Source organism: Salvelinus sp. IW2-2015, linkage group LG20 (assembly GCF_002910315.2).
Source record: "Salvelinus sp. IW2-2015 linkage group LG20, ASM291031v2, whole genome shotgun sequence".
NCBI classification, from domain to species: Eukaryota; Metazoa; Chordata; class Actinopteri; order Salmoniformes; family Salmonidae; genus Salvelinus; species Salvelinus sp. IW2-2015.
The window spans coordinates 56,641,557-56,655,584 of record NC_036860.1 but is presented as its reverse complement, the minus strand read 5'-3'; the positions used below and the strand labels follow the sequence as shown (position 1 = coordinate 56,655,584).

The 14,028-nt window shown below is 44.0% G+C and overlaps 1 long non-coding RNA gene across 1 annotated transcript in view; it reads right to left on the bottom strand.

Moving 5' to 3' along the window:
* The window catches only part of LOC111981551 (uncharacterized), a 61,468-nt gene extending 50,727 nt beyond the window's left edge, over positions 1-10,741 (bottom strand). Inside the window, exon 1 of the long non-coding RNA XR_002879610.2 lies at positions 10,651-10,741. This is a non-coding gene — a long non-coding RNA (uncharacterized lncRNA). The remainder of the gene's footprint in view (positions 1-10,650) is intronic.
* Positions 10,742-14,028: the final 3,287 nt, after the last annotated feature.

Here is a 14,028-nt window from a genome sequence, read left to right as displayed (position 1 = left end):
AGTGATGTGGGAGTCCTTACATACGTTCACTTTAACCGCAAGCAATTCAAAATGTTTGGCTTTGGTAACGGAGAGAATTTCAGAGGGGTTAAAACTGGATATCACATGAATTGCAACTCCTCCTTCACTCATGCGATTCGTTTTAAAAACCATGTACCCATCAATAGAAATCCAGTTATTTGACAGATTTCTTTAGCCAAGTTTCTGATAAAACCATGATGTCTGCATTTGTCGTATTGGACCATATTCTAATCTACCGGGCCAGAGGTTGGTCCCACATTACCAGAGAATAACAATAAAAGCCTGACAATACATCTCAGATGTCCAATGCATGAGGAAAAAGTCATTCAAGAGTTTAAGATTTTGGAAGTATGCCATCAAGTGTAGGTCCAGTTGCGTTTGAGAGTGGTACAAATGTAATTGCAGAGAGAGACCAAGTTCCTGGTGGTATTGACATGATGGTCTTGAGTGTTTGCAAATTGTAGGGCATAAGGTGAAGATAATTCACTCACCCATTGATCATTCAGCCTATTTAATCGAGGATGGCATTGAGTAAAGAGCAGGCACAGTAACAGATACATAAGGCCAGTTTTTAGAGGTCTTTCCGCACAGGTGTGCAACGATGAGTAGATGATGTGTAGAACGACGTAGATTTTCCCACGGTGCATCAGGTTTTCCAATCTGGTAACCGCTTCTCCCCTCCTAGCCTTCAGTGCGCACCTACGCTTGCGCAGCAGGCCTTGCGCTCAGACAGACGCTCCTGACTTGGCGCGCTCTAACTCCAAAGGTGTAGGCTACAGTTTACGAGTGGCCCGAGGCAGAAAAAAAGGCCTTCTCAATCAGAAATCTTTGTACAAGCAATTTTCGTAAAATAGAGAGATCTAAAAATAATAGTTGTTATATACAGCATCCACCTTCACATCAAAAGTGTTTGCTTCTGTAGACAGGACCAGGGTCATTCTAACTCTTAAAACTCAGATCACAAGGGTCAGACACACAAACGGACAGACTGATTCTGCCATCTTAGTTTCTGAGCCTAGCCAGCGGAGGTTGGGGTGGTCATTCTATAGATTAGCAGTCAGATCACACCTACCCTTTCATTAAACACTAAAACAAGCTGAAACACAGTGGAAGAGAGGAGCTGTTGTTCCACACACTTGTAAAACAATATTGCTGAAAAAATTATAATTGCAGCACTTGAGCAATCAACACTCCCTGTACGCCCCACCCCAGCTCTAAAACCTACCATAGAAAACTTGGCTGGAGCACCAGATATACTGTACAACACAGGGGGAGCACTTTTAATCCAAAGAGAGAGAGAGTCCCTTTAGCATTAATAGAAAACTGCCCAGACGAGCTCAACAGAATAGATATTTGGACTGTAGCTGAGAACAGTTGTTTTAGATTAAAGCGGACAGTTAGACCTTAGGTAGATTTTTTTCTTAACATGGTCCTTGTGAGGGATGGAGCTAGGGGGAAAAATATGGCTGCCTTGCCAAGTCAACCAGGAACGTTTAATGAAGTGCTCGTTCCTAGTGTCTGGGCTCCAGTGTGTGGTGTTGGGTGGATTGACTGACTCTACTGACTGGACACTGGAAACCAAAGGGTCTAATTAAGGGGGTCCTCTGACGGTCAGACAAAGTTGAGCCGACAGCAGGGGTCACTACCCTGGCCCACAAACCTCCTGCGACCCCCACATCTGCCTGGGTGTATTAGCCTAGACGTGTCCGATTGATGTGGACACCCCGAGTCTGAGGCACGGGTACTGACACATACACACTACCTACCACACACTGTCTGGACCTACAGTACTGATACAACACTATCTACAGTAACACACTGTCTGGACCTACAGTACTGACTACAAACACGATCTACAGTAACACACTGTCCTGGAACCTACAAGGTTATGATACAACACTATCTACAGTAACACACTGTCTGGACCTACAGTACTGACACAACAGCATCTACAGTAACACACTGTCTGGACCTACAGACTGAACACACACTATCTAAGTAAACACACTGTCTGGACCTACAGTACTGAACAACACTATCTACCATAACACACTGTCTGGACCTACAGTACTGACACAACACTATCTACAGTAACACACTGTCCTGACCTACAGTAATGACACAACACGATCTACAGTAACACACTGTCTGGACCTACATACTGACATAACAACACTATCTAAAGTAACACACTGTCTGGACCTACAGTACTGACACACACTATCTACAGTAACACACGTCTGGACCTATCAGTACTGACACAACACTTATCTACAGTAACACATGTCATGGACCTACAGTACCTGACACAACACTTCTACAGTAACACACTGTCTGGACCTACAGTACTGAACAACACTGTCTACAGTAAACACACTGCCTGGACCTACCAGTACTGACACAACAATTCTACAGTAACACACTGCTGGACCTACAGTACTGACCAACACTATCTACAGTAACACACTGTCTGACCTACAGTACTGATACACAACTATCTACAGTAACACCCTGTCTGACCTACAGTACTGATACAACACTATCTACAGTAACAACTGTCTGGACCTACAGTACTGACACAACACTATCTTACAGTAACACACTGTCTGACCTACAGTACTGACCACAACACTATCTACAGTAACACACTGTCTGACCTACAGTACTGATACAACACTATCTACAGTAACAACACTGCTGGACTACACTACTGATACAACACATATATAAAACACACTATCACAGTAAACACACTGTCTGGACCTAAGTACTGATACAACAATATCTACAGTAACACACTGTCTGGACCTACAGTACTGATACAACACTATCTACAGTAACACACTGTCTAGACCTACAGTTGTTACGGATACAAAATTTCTGTGTATCCTGTGTCTCTCACCTTCTCCCCTATCACAGGTACAATCATCATTCCCCAATCAGTCATCAATTAGTCGCTCATCAGAAAGACACCTGCTCCTTTTCCCTTACCCAATCACAGTTCCTTCCCTTGGTTTAAAAATCCTGTCAGTTGTTTTTCTCAGAAGCTCAATCTCTGTCAATGCCATATGTCTGTAGATCCATTGTGTGGTTTGCAACGACATGTCACTTTGTTCCTACCTGTGAGTATTGTTTTTTTGTTATGGTGTTTGAGTGTTTCTTTGATAGTGGAAAAAGGGGGTAACCAGACAGTTCGCCCATGGGCATACACTACCCGTAGGTAAACTTTGTTAAATACACTAGAACTGGGCAGACCACCCACTGTATTTTTGGTTAGCTGTTGTTGAAATAGGCTAGTCTAGCTTAGGGGTGTTTTTGGATGCTTATTGTTTCATTCCTTGGGTCCAGCTCAGCCCCTTTCCCTGCCATATGGTTCTAGAGAAAATAGACTAATGGGAAAAGGCATCTAATCAATGTAACTTTTCTAACAATTGACTAGTCTTAACAACTGCCACCAGTTTGATGCCAAAACATTGACAACAAATACATATCGGCATAAATAAAAGTGTGTAAACAAATATAGAACGAATATTTCATGCTGAACCCCTAATATTAAACACCATTCATTCACTAAGTCAGTGTTTCCCAACAGCACACGTTGTCATAGCCCCAGACAAACCTGATTCAACTCATTGAGGGCTTGATCATTAGCTGACAAGTTGAATCAGGTGTTCTTGTCCGGGGCTACAACAGTGTGCTGTTCAGGTTACAGGAGGACTGGAGTTGGGAAACACTGCACTAAGTTGATGGTTTAGGATCACGTTTTACAGCTCCCTTATTGAATTATTTCAGATATTTTGCATATGATAAGGCCACAAGGTCAGAGGTAATTAGACACCTCTGATAATATGAAGTACCCAAAAGGGCCACTAGATGTATTGTGATAAATTTCCACAAAATATTTGAGATGCCACAATTCTGGTAGTTTACTGGTAAAACTTAAAGTTTCTAATGATATACCCTCCCTTTGCAACCCTACATACCACACACAGTACAGTAGCCAAGGATGTATCAAGTTGAACACTGGACCTACAGAACAGTACCACCATGGACGTATCGTTCACGACCACACACACCCCACCTACAGTCATGACCCAACACCTAAATATCATCATGGTACACTTTCAACTTGAATCTAAATGGCTACATAGAATAGTGTACTGAATCTCTCTCCCAGACACCTGGATGTCCAAAATCAACCCTGTCCATTCAGAGGAGTGTTTTGTCTGGGCTGTTTGGGGTTTATAGTGGTGCTGCTTTGTACAAAGAGCCTTGACACTTGCTACAATAACAGGAGCTCAGTGTGGGTTATTGGAGATCTGGGTGCTCTCCTCTGAGTGGGACCGGCCTGGCGTACTGTACACAGCAGCGTCAGAAGTTCATGCCCTCCCTGGGGCATTCACACAGTAAAACAAAGAGATCACACAGACTGCGCTAGCGAGCGCCACGCTAACGAGGCTGATCGTTACTGTGGCGCCACCTGTCTCCCTCATCCAATTAGGCTGAACAAGACCAAGGTGCTAATCAACCGGCTGACCAGCCCAGAGGGGAGAAAGGGAGTGGAAGAGGGGAGAAAGGGAGTGGAAGAGGGGAGAAAGGGAGTGGAAGAGGGGAGAAAGGGAGTGGAAGAGGGGAGCGAGGGGAGAAAGGGAGTGGAAGAGGGGAGCGAGGGGAGAGAGGGGAGAGAGGAAGGGGATAGTGGAGGAGCGGGAGAGAGGAGAGGGGACAGTAAAAAACAATAGGATCAAAGAGAGGATAAAAAACAAGTAGGGAGGGAAAGAGAGAGGAGGGAAAGAGAGAGAGATGAGGGGGAGCCAGAGAGTAAAAGCCGTGGCAGATTAAGAGACAACTCTTTCTCCGTTTACAGCTCGGGCAAACTGAGACAACATCCAAAGTTCAAATATTTTAATTACGAAACATGAAAGTCCAACAGAGTCCTGATCGGTGTGTCTGTGGATGAGTAGATGAATTGTCCAGTAGGAGATGAGAGGTCGAGAGGGGAGGGAAAATACAGCCTGGCCGCACAGTTGGAATAGGAGCGAGGCGCCCAGAAGGGCTGAGTGCTCCCTGAGGTTCACAGAAGCTGTAATTATGGGGAAAAGGGGTGTGTGTTTACAATATCTCACTCTCCTTAACAAGCACTGATTGTGTCTGTGCAGTGAGCGCGTGTCGGAATGTTTGAGCACTGCCAGAGTGCAGGGAGAGTTCAGGGAAGAGTTTGGTCAACGGACAAAGTGGTTTGTGTCAAACCTATCAAAAACAATATACACACCGAAATATAAGACTGAGGTAATTGGGGCTTGTTAGATTAGCCAGATAAATGAAACAACATTTTGTTCTGAAGAATAGTATTGCTGCCCAAATTAACTTCTAATGAGGGAGACAGAGGCTCAAAGACAGGGGTTTTCTATTAGTGCATTAATTAATGTCCTGACAAAAATGTGTGAAGTGTACACAAACGTGTGTGTGACAAGAAACCGAGAGTGAGAGAAAAAAGGTAGAGAGAGATAGATGGGCATACACTCTGCCCCCAACCACAATGAGGGCACACAGCCCTGCCCCCCTGTGCCCCAGTAGGTTTAGGACCATCCGTCACGCTTGGCCTCCTAAACATAGTCTAGTCTCTGTTGGTTCTAGAGGGACCAGTACAGGGTGTAGTGCTGCCGGAGCGCAGAGCTGGTAAAACTATTTCTGGAAAATGTATTGTGATAAATTATATTTAATTACCACAAAAATCCCATGAAAAACGATAGAACAACAAACCAAATAAATATGCATTGCAGCCTAGGGGTCGGTAAATGGGGGTTTCCTCCCTGTCTTCTCTCTGGCGGTGGTGGTAATGATGAAGAACTGTAGATTAGGCCTGTGCACTGCGGAGGCCCGTCAGAGGCTTGACCACTTTGGCCATTCAGAACGTTGAGAAGAAACATCTAAATTCACTGTGTGTCTGCCTTGATGTTCATAAAACACAATGGACCCCCTCTTGCGCAGTAGAACCTAGAAACGATATGTGAACACTTAGCCTATCGGCTATTGGCTGAGACACCGGGCCCGTTCTAGCTTGGTATGTCAGGGTGGGAAATGAGAATTGAGCCAAGTTGGAGGAAGTAATGCATTTAGATTATAGCTTTTTGAGATGCATGCATTCACCACAGTAAAAGCTTGATTTTAAAACGAATATCCCGCAATTTTATGTAGGAATAATTTATGTTCACTACCTAGTTGCTTTTTCTTTATACCAAAAAAAAGCGTGCGACTGGTACTTGGTCAATTGATTCGATGATGTAATCTATGCCACAAAAAAAAGTGAAATGCTTACTTACAAGCCCTAACCGACAGTGCAGTTAAATAAAATACGGATAAGAGATAAAAGTAACAAGTAATTAAAGAGGAGCAGTAAAAAATAACAATATATACAGGGGGGTGCCGGTACAGAGTCAATGTGCGGGGGCACCGGTTAGCTGAGGTAGTATGTACATGTAGGTAGAGTTAATTAAAGTGACTATGCATAGATGACAACCGAGAGTGGCAGTGGTGTGGAGAGGGGGGGCGGGGCAATGTGAATAGTCTGGGTAGTCATTTGACTAGATGTTCAGGAGTCTTATGGCTTGGGGGTAGAAGCTGTTAAGAAGCCTTCTGGACCTAGACTTGGCGCTCCGGTACCGCTTGCCGTGTGGTAGTAGAGAGAAAAGTCTATGACTAGGGTGGCTGGAGTCTTTGACAATTTTCAGGGCCTTCCTCTGACACCACCTGGTATAGAGGTCCTGGATGGCAGGAAGCTTGGACCCAGTGATGTACTGGGCCGTTTGCACTACCCTCTGTAGTGGCTTGCGGTTGGAGGCCGAGCAGTTGCCACACCAGGCAGTGATGCCACCAGTCAGGATGCTCTCGATGGTGCAGCTGTAGAACCTTTTGAGGATCTGAGGACCCATGCCAAATCTTTTCAGTCTTCTGAGGGGGAATAGGTTTTGTCGTGCCCGCTCACGACTGTCATGGTGTGCTGGGACCATGTTAGTTTGTACCCTCCTGTAGGTTTTCACTCCAACCCCAGTTGTAACACACCAAGGAACTTGAAACTCTCAACCTGCTCCAATGCAGCCCCGTCGATAAGAAGGGAGGCGTGCTCTGTCCTCTTTTTCATGTAGACCACAATCATCTAATTTGTCTTGATCACGTTGAGGGAGAGGTTGTTGTCCTGGCACCACATGGCCAGGTCTCTGACGACCTCCCTATAGTCTCGTCAATGTCGGTGATCGGGCCTACCACTGTGTCATCGGCAAATTTAATGATGGTGTTTGAGTCGTGCCTGGCCACGCAGTCATGAGTGAACAGGGAATACAGGAGGGAGCTGAGCACGCACCCCTGAGGGGCCCCTGTGTTGAGGATCAGCGTAGCGGATGTGTTGTTACCTACCCTTATCACCTGGGGGCTGCCCGTCAGGAAGTCCAGGATCCAGTTGGAGGGAGGTGTTTAGTACCAGGGTCCTTAGCTTATTGATGAGCTTTGAGGGCACTATGGTGTTGATATAAATCCTATGAATTGATATTTTACCTCTGTTTTCTCTTATTCTATAATAGCAGCGTTGCAGTTCTTGACACACTCAAACCGCTGTGCCTAGCACCTACTACCATACCCCGTTCAAAGGCACTTAAATATTTTTTCTTGTCCATTCACCCTCTGAATGGCACACTAACACAATCCATGTCTCAAGGCTTAAAAATCCTTCTCCTCCCCTTCATCTACACTGATTGAAGTGGATTTAACAAGTGACATAAATAAGGGATCATAGTTTTCACCTGGTCAGTGGAAAGAGCAGGTGTTCTTAATGTTTTATACAGTCAGTATGTATTTGCATTTACATTAGGCTATAGCCTACAAATAGCTATACCATGTAGTTGTAGGCCTATTAGGCTATACTGCAAATTATTATTTTTTTTTTCCTGAACTGGCCGAATGGCAGAGCTATCATTCAGCTATCCTTCAGAAAGACAACATCATTATGTGATGTCAACATCATTGTGTGATCCTGGCGCTGTGCATTCAGAACCACGAAGGGCGCTCCAATCGTTTAATAGAACACTCTTCAAGATCAGTTCCCTATGCCTAATAATTCAAGAAGATGGAAATTCAGACGCTATTCCCATGAAACTGATTGAGATCCATCAAATGATTGGCATGCAGATGCAGTTTCACCAGTAACACTTGAAGAAGTATAATTCACGATTGACAGTGATGATGGCCTATTTTGAAACAAGGTATGCCTAACTCGGTGTTTGTGGGTATTAAAAATTGAAGATTTTCTTGAGACAATAATGTGTGGGCATAGGCAGACATCGTAATTGGAGGATGCATTTTATGCATATAGTATTTTATATTATGGCTCTCCAACCCCGTTCCTGGAGAGCTACCATCCTGTAGGTTCATTCCAACCCTAATCTAGCACACCTGTGTCACGGCCGTTGAATGAAGAGGACCAAGGTGCAGCGTGGTGAGCGTACATATTACTTTATTTATATGACGCTGACAAAAACAATAAACAACCCAAAACACCGTGAAGCTAAAGGCTATAGTGCCAACAAACAAAGACAACTTCCCACAAAGACAGGTGGAAAAAAGGGATACCTAAGTATGGTTCTCAGAGACAACGATAGACAGCTGTCCCTAATTGAGAACCCTACCCAGCCAAAACATAGAAATACAAATAATAGAATATAGAATACCCACCCCAACTCACACCCTGACCAAACCAAAATAGAGACATAAACAGGATCTCTAAGGTCATGGCGTGACAACCTGATTCTAATAATTATCTGGTTTAAAAGATGAATCAGGTTAGTTACAACTGGGGTTGGAGTGAAAACGTACAGGAGGGTAGCTCTCCAGGAACAGGTATGTTCTATACCCTATTCTATAATGATAGGCTATTCAATAGGCTACATCTGTCGGTACAAGCTTTGATTGAGGAAATTATTTAATTTACCCCCCCCAAAAAAGCACTACACTACTGGACCAGTATCTCTGAACCACAGAGCCCTGCTTTACAGCATCACAGTCTAGTTTCTGTTGGTTCTACAAAAGGACCAGTATCATGGCACCACAGACATAGAAATAAAAGTAATAGAATGGGCATCCCAATCCCCATTCAATTATGGCATAATGGGTGGACTGGCGGCCATTGTGAGTGTACACATAGGAGCAAAGCAGGAAGTAAATGCAGGTGCCCCAATCAATCTGTGCTGTGATTTTTGAATCAACTAAATTACAAAAAATGCATTCCATTGCATGAGGCTATTCCCATGCAGGTAGCATAATTTGAATTAAAATTCTACAAGGATTAACATTCTACAACATTACCAAGGAAATTGCATCACAATACCAGGCAGCCATTGCGAGTGTACCCATCTGTATACCATTCAAATTGCCCGTTCTATTCCAGAGCCCTGCCCTACAGCATCATATTCTAGTCCTGGGATGGGTTGGGAGCCACCAAAAATCTGAAATCATACCCACACATGCAGTTAGAGCCGGCTGATGCACAACCGACTGCTGATGCACAACCGACTGCTGATGCACAACCGACTGCTGATGCACAACCGACTGCTGATGCACAACCGACTGCTGATGCACAACCGACTGCTGATGCACAACCGACTGCTGATGCACAACCGAATTTTGAAATTCTAACTCTCAACAGTAATATTGAGACCGGACTGAGTTCCAAAAAAATATAAATAATAATCATAATATTTTTTGGGGAGGCAGGAAATTGATCTGTGGGCCTGCAAAAGGGGGTCGGCTCATCCCTGATCAAGTCTCTTATGGTTCTAGAGGGCACCAGTAGTTCTGTGCCACAGAGCCCTGCCCTACAGCACAGCCTGGGTCCTGCCCTGCTCTCTCCACCAATCATAGTCCAGTCTCTGTTACAGTGGGACTCAGTGTGCGATTAATCTAATGTAGAAGGCATAAAAGAAACGCATGAAACTAGATCCCCTACTAGTCTTGACGAGAAGAAAACAACAACAAAAATGTCAGGGATGTCCTCTTCTGAGCTGTTCAACTAAGCCAGTGAATGTGGAGGAAGAGTTAAGATGGAGTGTCATCGTGTTAACGTCCAAAAGTGGAAGTCGCCACTGAAAAATGGAACATCCGGTTGTTGGGGACTCAACAGAGGCTAGTGTGCCCTACTCTACAGCCACTCTCGGGTCCCTACCCCCAAGCTCCAGCCTCTCACCCCCAAGCTCCAGCCTCTCACCCCCAAGCTCCAGCCTCTCACCCCAAGCTCCAGCCTCTCACCCCCATGCTCCAGCCTCACACCCCATGCGCCAGCCTCACACCCCCATGCTCCAGCCTCTCACCCCCATGCTCCAGCCTCTCACCCCCATGCTCCAGCCTCTCACCCCCATGCTCCAGCCCTCTCACCCCCAAGCTCCAGCCTCTCACCTCCAAGCTCCAGCCTCTCACCCCCAAGCTCCAGCCTCTCACCTCCAAGCTCCAGCCTCTCAACCCCAGGCTCCAGCCACTCACCCTCTCTTCTCTACACTTCAACCCTTCACACTCTTGTTTTGTTCCCTTGACCACTTGCCCCGTCTCCGAAATAGAGGTAATACAGAGAGTAGAGGGTTCACTCACCGATGTTCTTGTGTCTTTCAGTTTTCAGCTCCCGGCTATTCCACACAACCAAGATGTATAACTTGTGAATCGGTCACCTGCCCAAGACGAGAGTGAGACAACAAAATGACATCTCTGATAGACTTAAACTGACTATGCTATCCATCAGGAATAAAATCAATAGGGAGAAAGCAAAGAGAAAGGGGGAGAAATAGAGACAGAGAAGGAGAGATTCAAAGACACTCACTAACATAGAAGGGCAGTTAAAGTTTGAGTGGACAAAGTGAAGGAGACAAAGAAAGAGATGGAAAATGAGAAGAAATTCTTGCCTGCGCTACACATGACTGACTGTCACAAAATAGTATTGTGCCATAAGGTGTTTTCCACGGTCACACACAGTACTGGAGTCACACAGCTGTTGTTGCTTTGGCTGCAGACACATTGTATCACAACACCGGTAGAAATGTAAGGTGAGGGGGAGAGGTGTTCTGGCCTTGTTCTCTTTCCTCTTCCAGCCAATCAATCCATCAACTAATTCATCACATTCTATATACAAACACCTTTTCAGATCAACATTTGTCACAATGTGCTTTACAATGACCTTGACTAGAACCCAACGGGCAAGTAGAAGCACTTCCTCTCTCCATCATTCTCTCCTTTTCTCTAGTTGAAGTCACAGTCAGTAAATGTCACTAAACCTCTGACGTGCACTTGTCACCCTGTCCTCCTCACAGGACAACGACTGGAACGTCATACACAGCTCACCTGCGTGACCACACACAGATTACGTATAACACACACTCACTCATAATTTATGTTTGAATGATGGGTGGACATGTTGTTTCTGTCTGAGTGATGAGTGGACATGTTGTTTCTGTCTGAGTGAGGACACACACACACATGGCACAGCTCCTCTCTATATCCCACTGAGACTGAGGGAGGTCATAGTCCTTCCTGATACTCCCCAGGCTCTCTCCCTCTCTCTCAGCAGAGCAGAATGTTCTCCTGGTTCCTCTGCAAAATGGGAGCCCCAGCCAAACTCATTAGATAGTGACACAGATACGGACCCAGCCTCAGAAGCACATTTACTTAAAGAACAGTGTCGATGCAAAGTTTGGTAACAGAATGCTGTCACAAACAGCACAAACTTTGCATCTGAACTGTTCTTCAAGTAAATGTGTTTTTGGGCCTTTAAATAAATAAAAAAAATGTAAAGGCCCATTGCATGAAAATTCAGTTTTCCTGTGTTTTATATGATATTATATAACAGCTGACGAAACTAACATTGCAAAAGTGTGAGATTTTTTTTAGCAGTGTTATTTCCTGGTAGTTGATGGTTGAAAATACAATATACACAGGACATTCTAATCAGCAGGTCTGCGTGGGCGGGAGTTTTGGCTTTCCATGGTGACATCACCATGCTGTATATTTGTTAATAGACCAATAACAAAGAGAGTTCCAAACCTCTCTGCCAATAACAGCTAGTTTTCAGTTTTCCACTACCCACTCAGAACACTCCCAGACAGTCCTAGCTGAATTCTTGCTTGAGAAAAATTCCATTAAAATGGGAAAAGCTATTACAGTAAGGTACTTATTAATTGTTACCCAGAAATGATTTGATACTTATATAAAAATGGCTGCATTGGGCCTTTAAAAGTAGTCCTTGTCCATAAAGTTGTATGGTTTGTTTAACTTTGCAATCATTGGATTTTGTCTCAGTGTCACTCTGTTACCGTTGAATTGCCCATCTGCTGTTCTACTGAACTCTTCCTGAACCAAGCAGCACCAACTAACCCATTGGAGGACAACACAACATCAACAAATGCACTGCCCACTTTTATCCAGCTGTGTAATGACAAACCCAACAGCACACAAACATATGTTATTTAATCACCATCTTGACTGAACAATTCTCTGCCGACTCATGTCCTGTATTTCCACTTGTTGTTTCTCCGTTGTTACCACTGTTGTGGGTGAGACTGGTCCATAGGCCTTGTAAAAACAGGTGATCTTTTAACCACCTCCTCCTCCTCACCCTCTTTTCCAGCCTGCTCTGAGGACCATGTCTGAGTGTTAAACCATCTGTTGCAGTGTCTCCTGCGATGGGAAGCCTGTGGGCCCTGTAATCCTGGCAGGGAAACACTGTGTCTGGTCTGCTGGCTGACTAATGGCTCATTTGTCAATCAGATGCTGCATTCCTAAATTAGGAGAAATGCTCAGTTTGGGTCTTTCCCCAGCCCAGTGGAAAAGACAAGATTTATTACTGTACAACTCACTCTCTCTCTCTGCTCTGGAGTTGTAAGGCTTAAAATGCAATTATGTAGATTTATAAAATGTGTACTGTACAGTCTGTGTTAATCACATGAATAACTTCCAACATAACACTTTATAGATTCACAGAGTTTGATCAACGTTTGAAACACAATGAAGTCAACAGCCTACAGTCTATAAATATATATCCACAGTACCACACTCACATCTGTCCCACCCTCCACTGATCCAGCCCTCCACTCTGACAGAACACATGGTGGAAAAACAGACACCTACTCTCCTGTGTGTCTGCTAAGAAAACAATGTCCAAATGCAGCTCTGAGGGGTATACTACAGAACAGGATCAATGAGTTAGCCAGGAAGCTTTGGTGAACAACAAGAAATGCTGATTTTCTGATTCATTAAGAAAGCAAAGCATATATATACAGCACCAGTCAAAAGATGGGACACACCTACTCATTCAAGGGTTTTTCTTCATTTTTACTATTTTCTACATTGTAGAATAATATTGAATATTGAACATCGAAACTATGAAATAACACAATCATGTAGTAAGCAAAAAAGTGTTAAACAAATCAAAATATATTTTATATCTGAGATTCATCAAAGTAACCACCCTTTGCCTTGATGAGAGCTTTGCACACTCTTGGTATTCTCTCAACCAGCTTCATGAGGTAGTCACCTGGAATGCATTTCAATTAAAAGGTGTGCCTTGTTAAAAGTTAATTTGTGGAATTTCTTTCTGTCTTAATACGTTTGAGCCAATCAGTTGTGTTGTGACAATGTAGGGGTGGTATACAGAAGATAGCCCTTTTTGGTAAAAGACCAAGTCCATATTATGGCAAGAACAACTCAATTAAGCAAAGATAAATGACAGTCCGCCATTACTTTAATAGGGGGCGCCATTTCCACTTTGGGAAAAAATACTGCCCAAATTAAACGGCCTCGTACTCTGTTCTAGATCATATGATATGCATATTATTATTACTATTGGATAGAAAACACTCTGAAGTTTCTAAAACTGTTTGAACTATATCTGTGAGTAAAACAGAACTCATTTGGCAGGCAAAGTTCCAAACAGGAAGTGAAAATTCTGAAATGGGTCTCTGTGACAGGCCCTGCCTATTA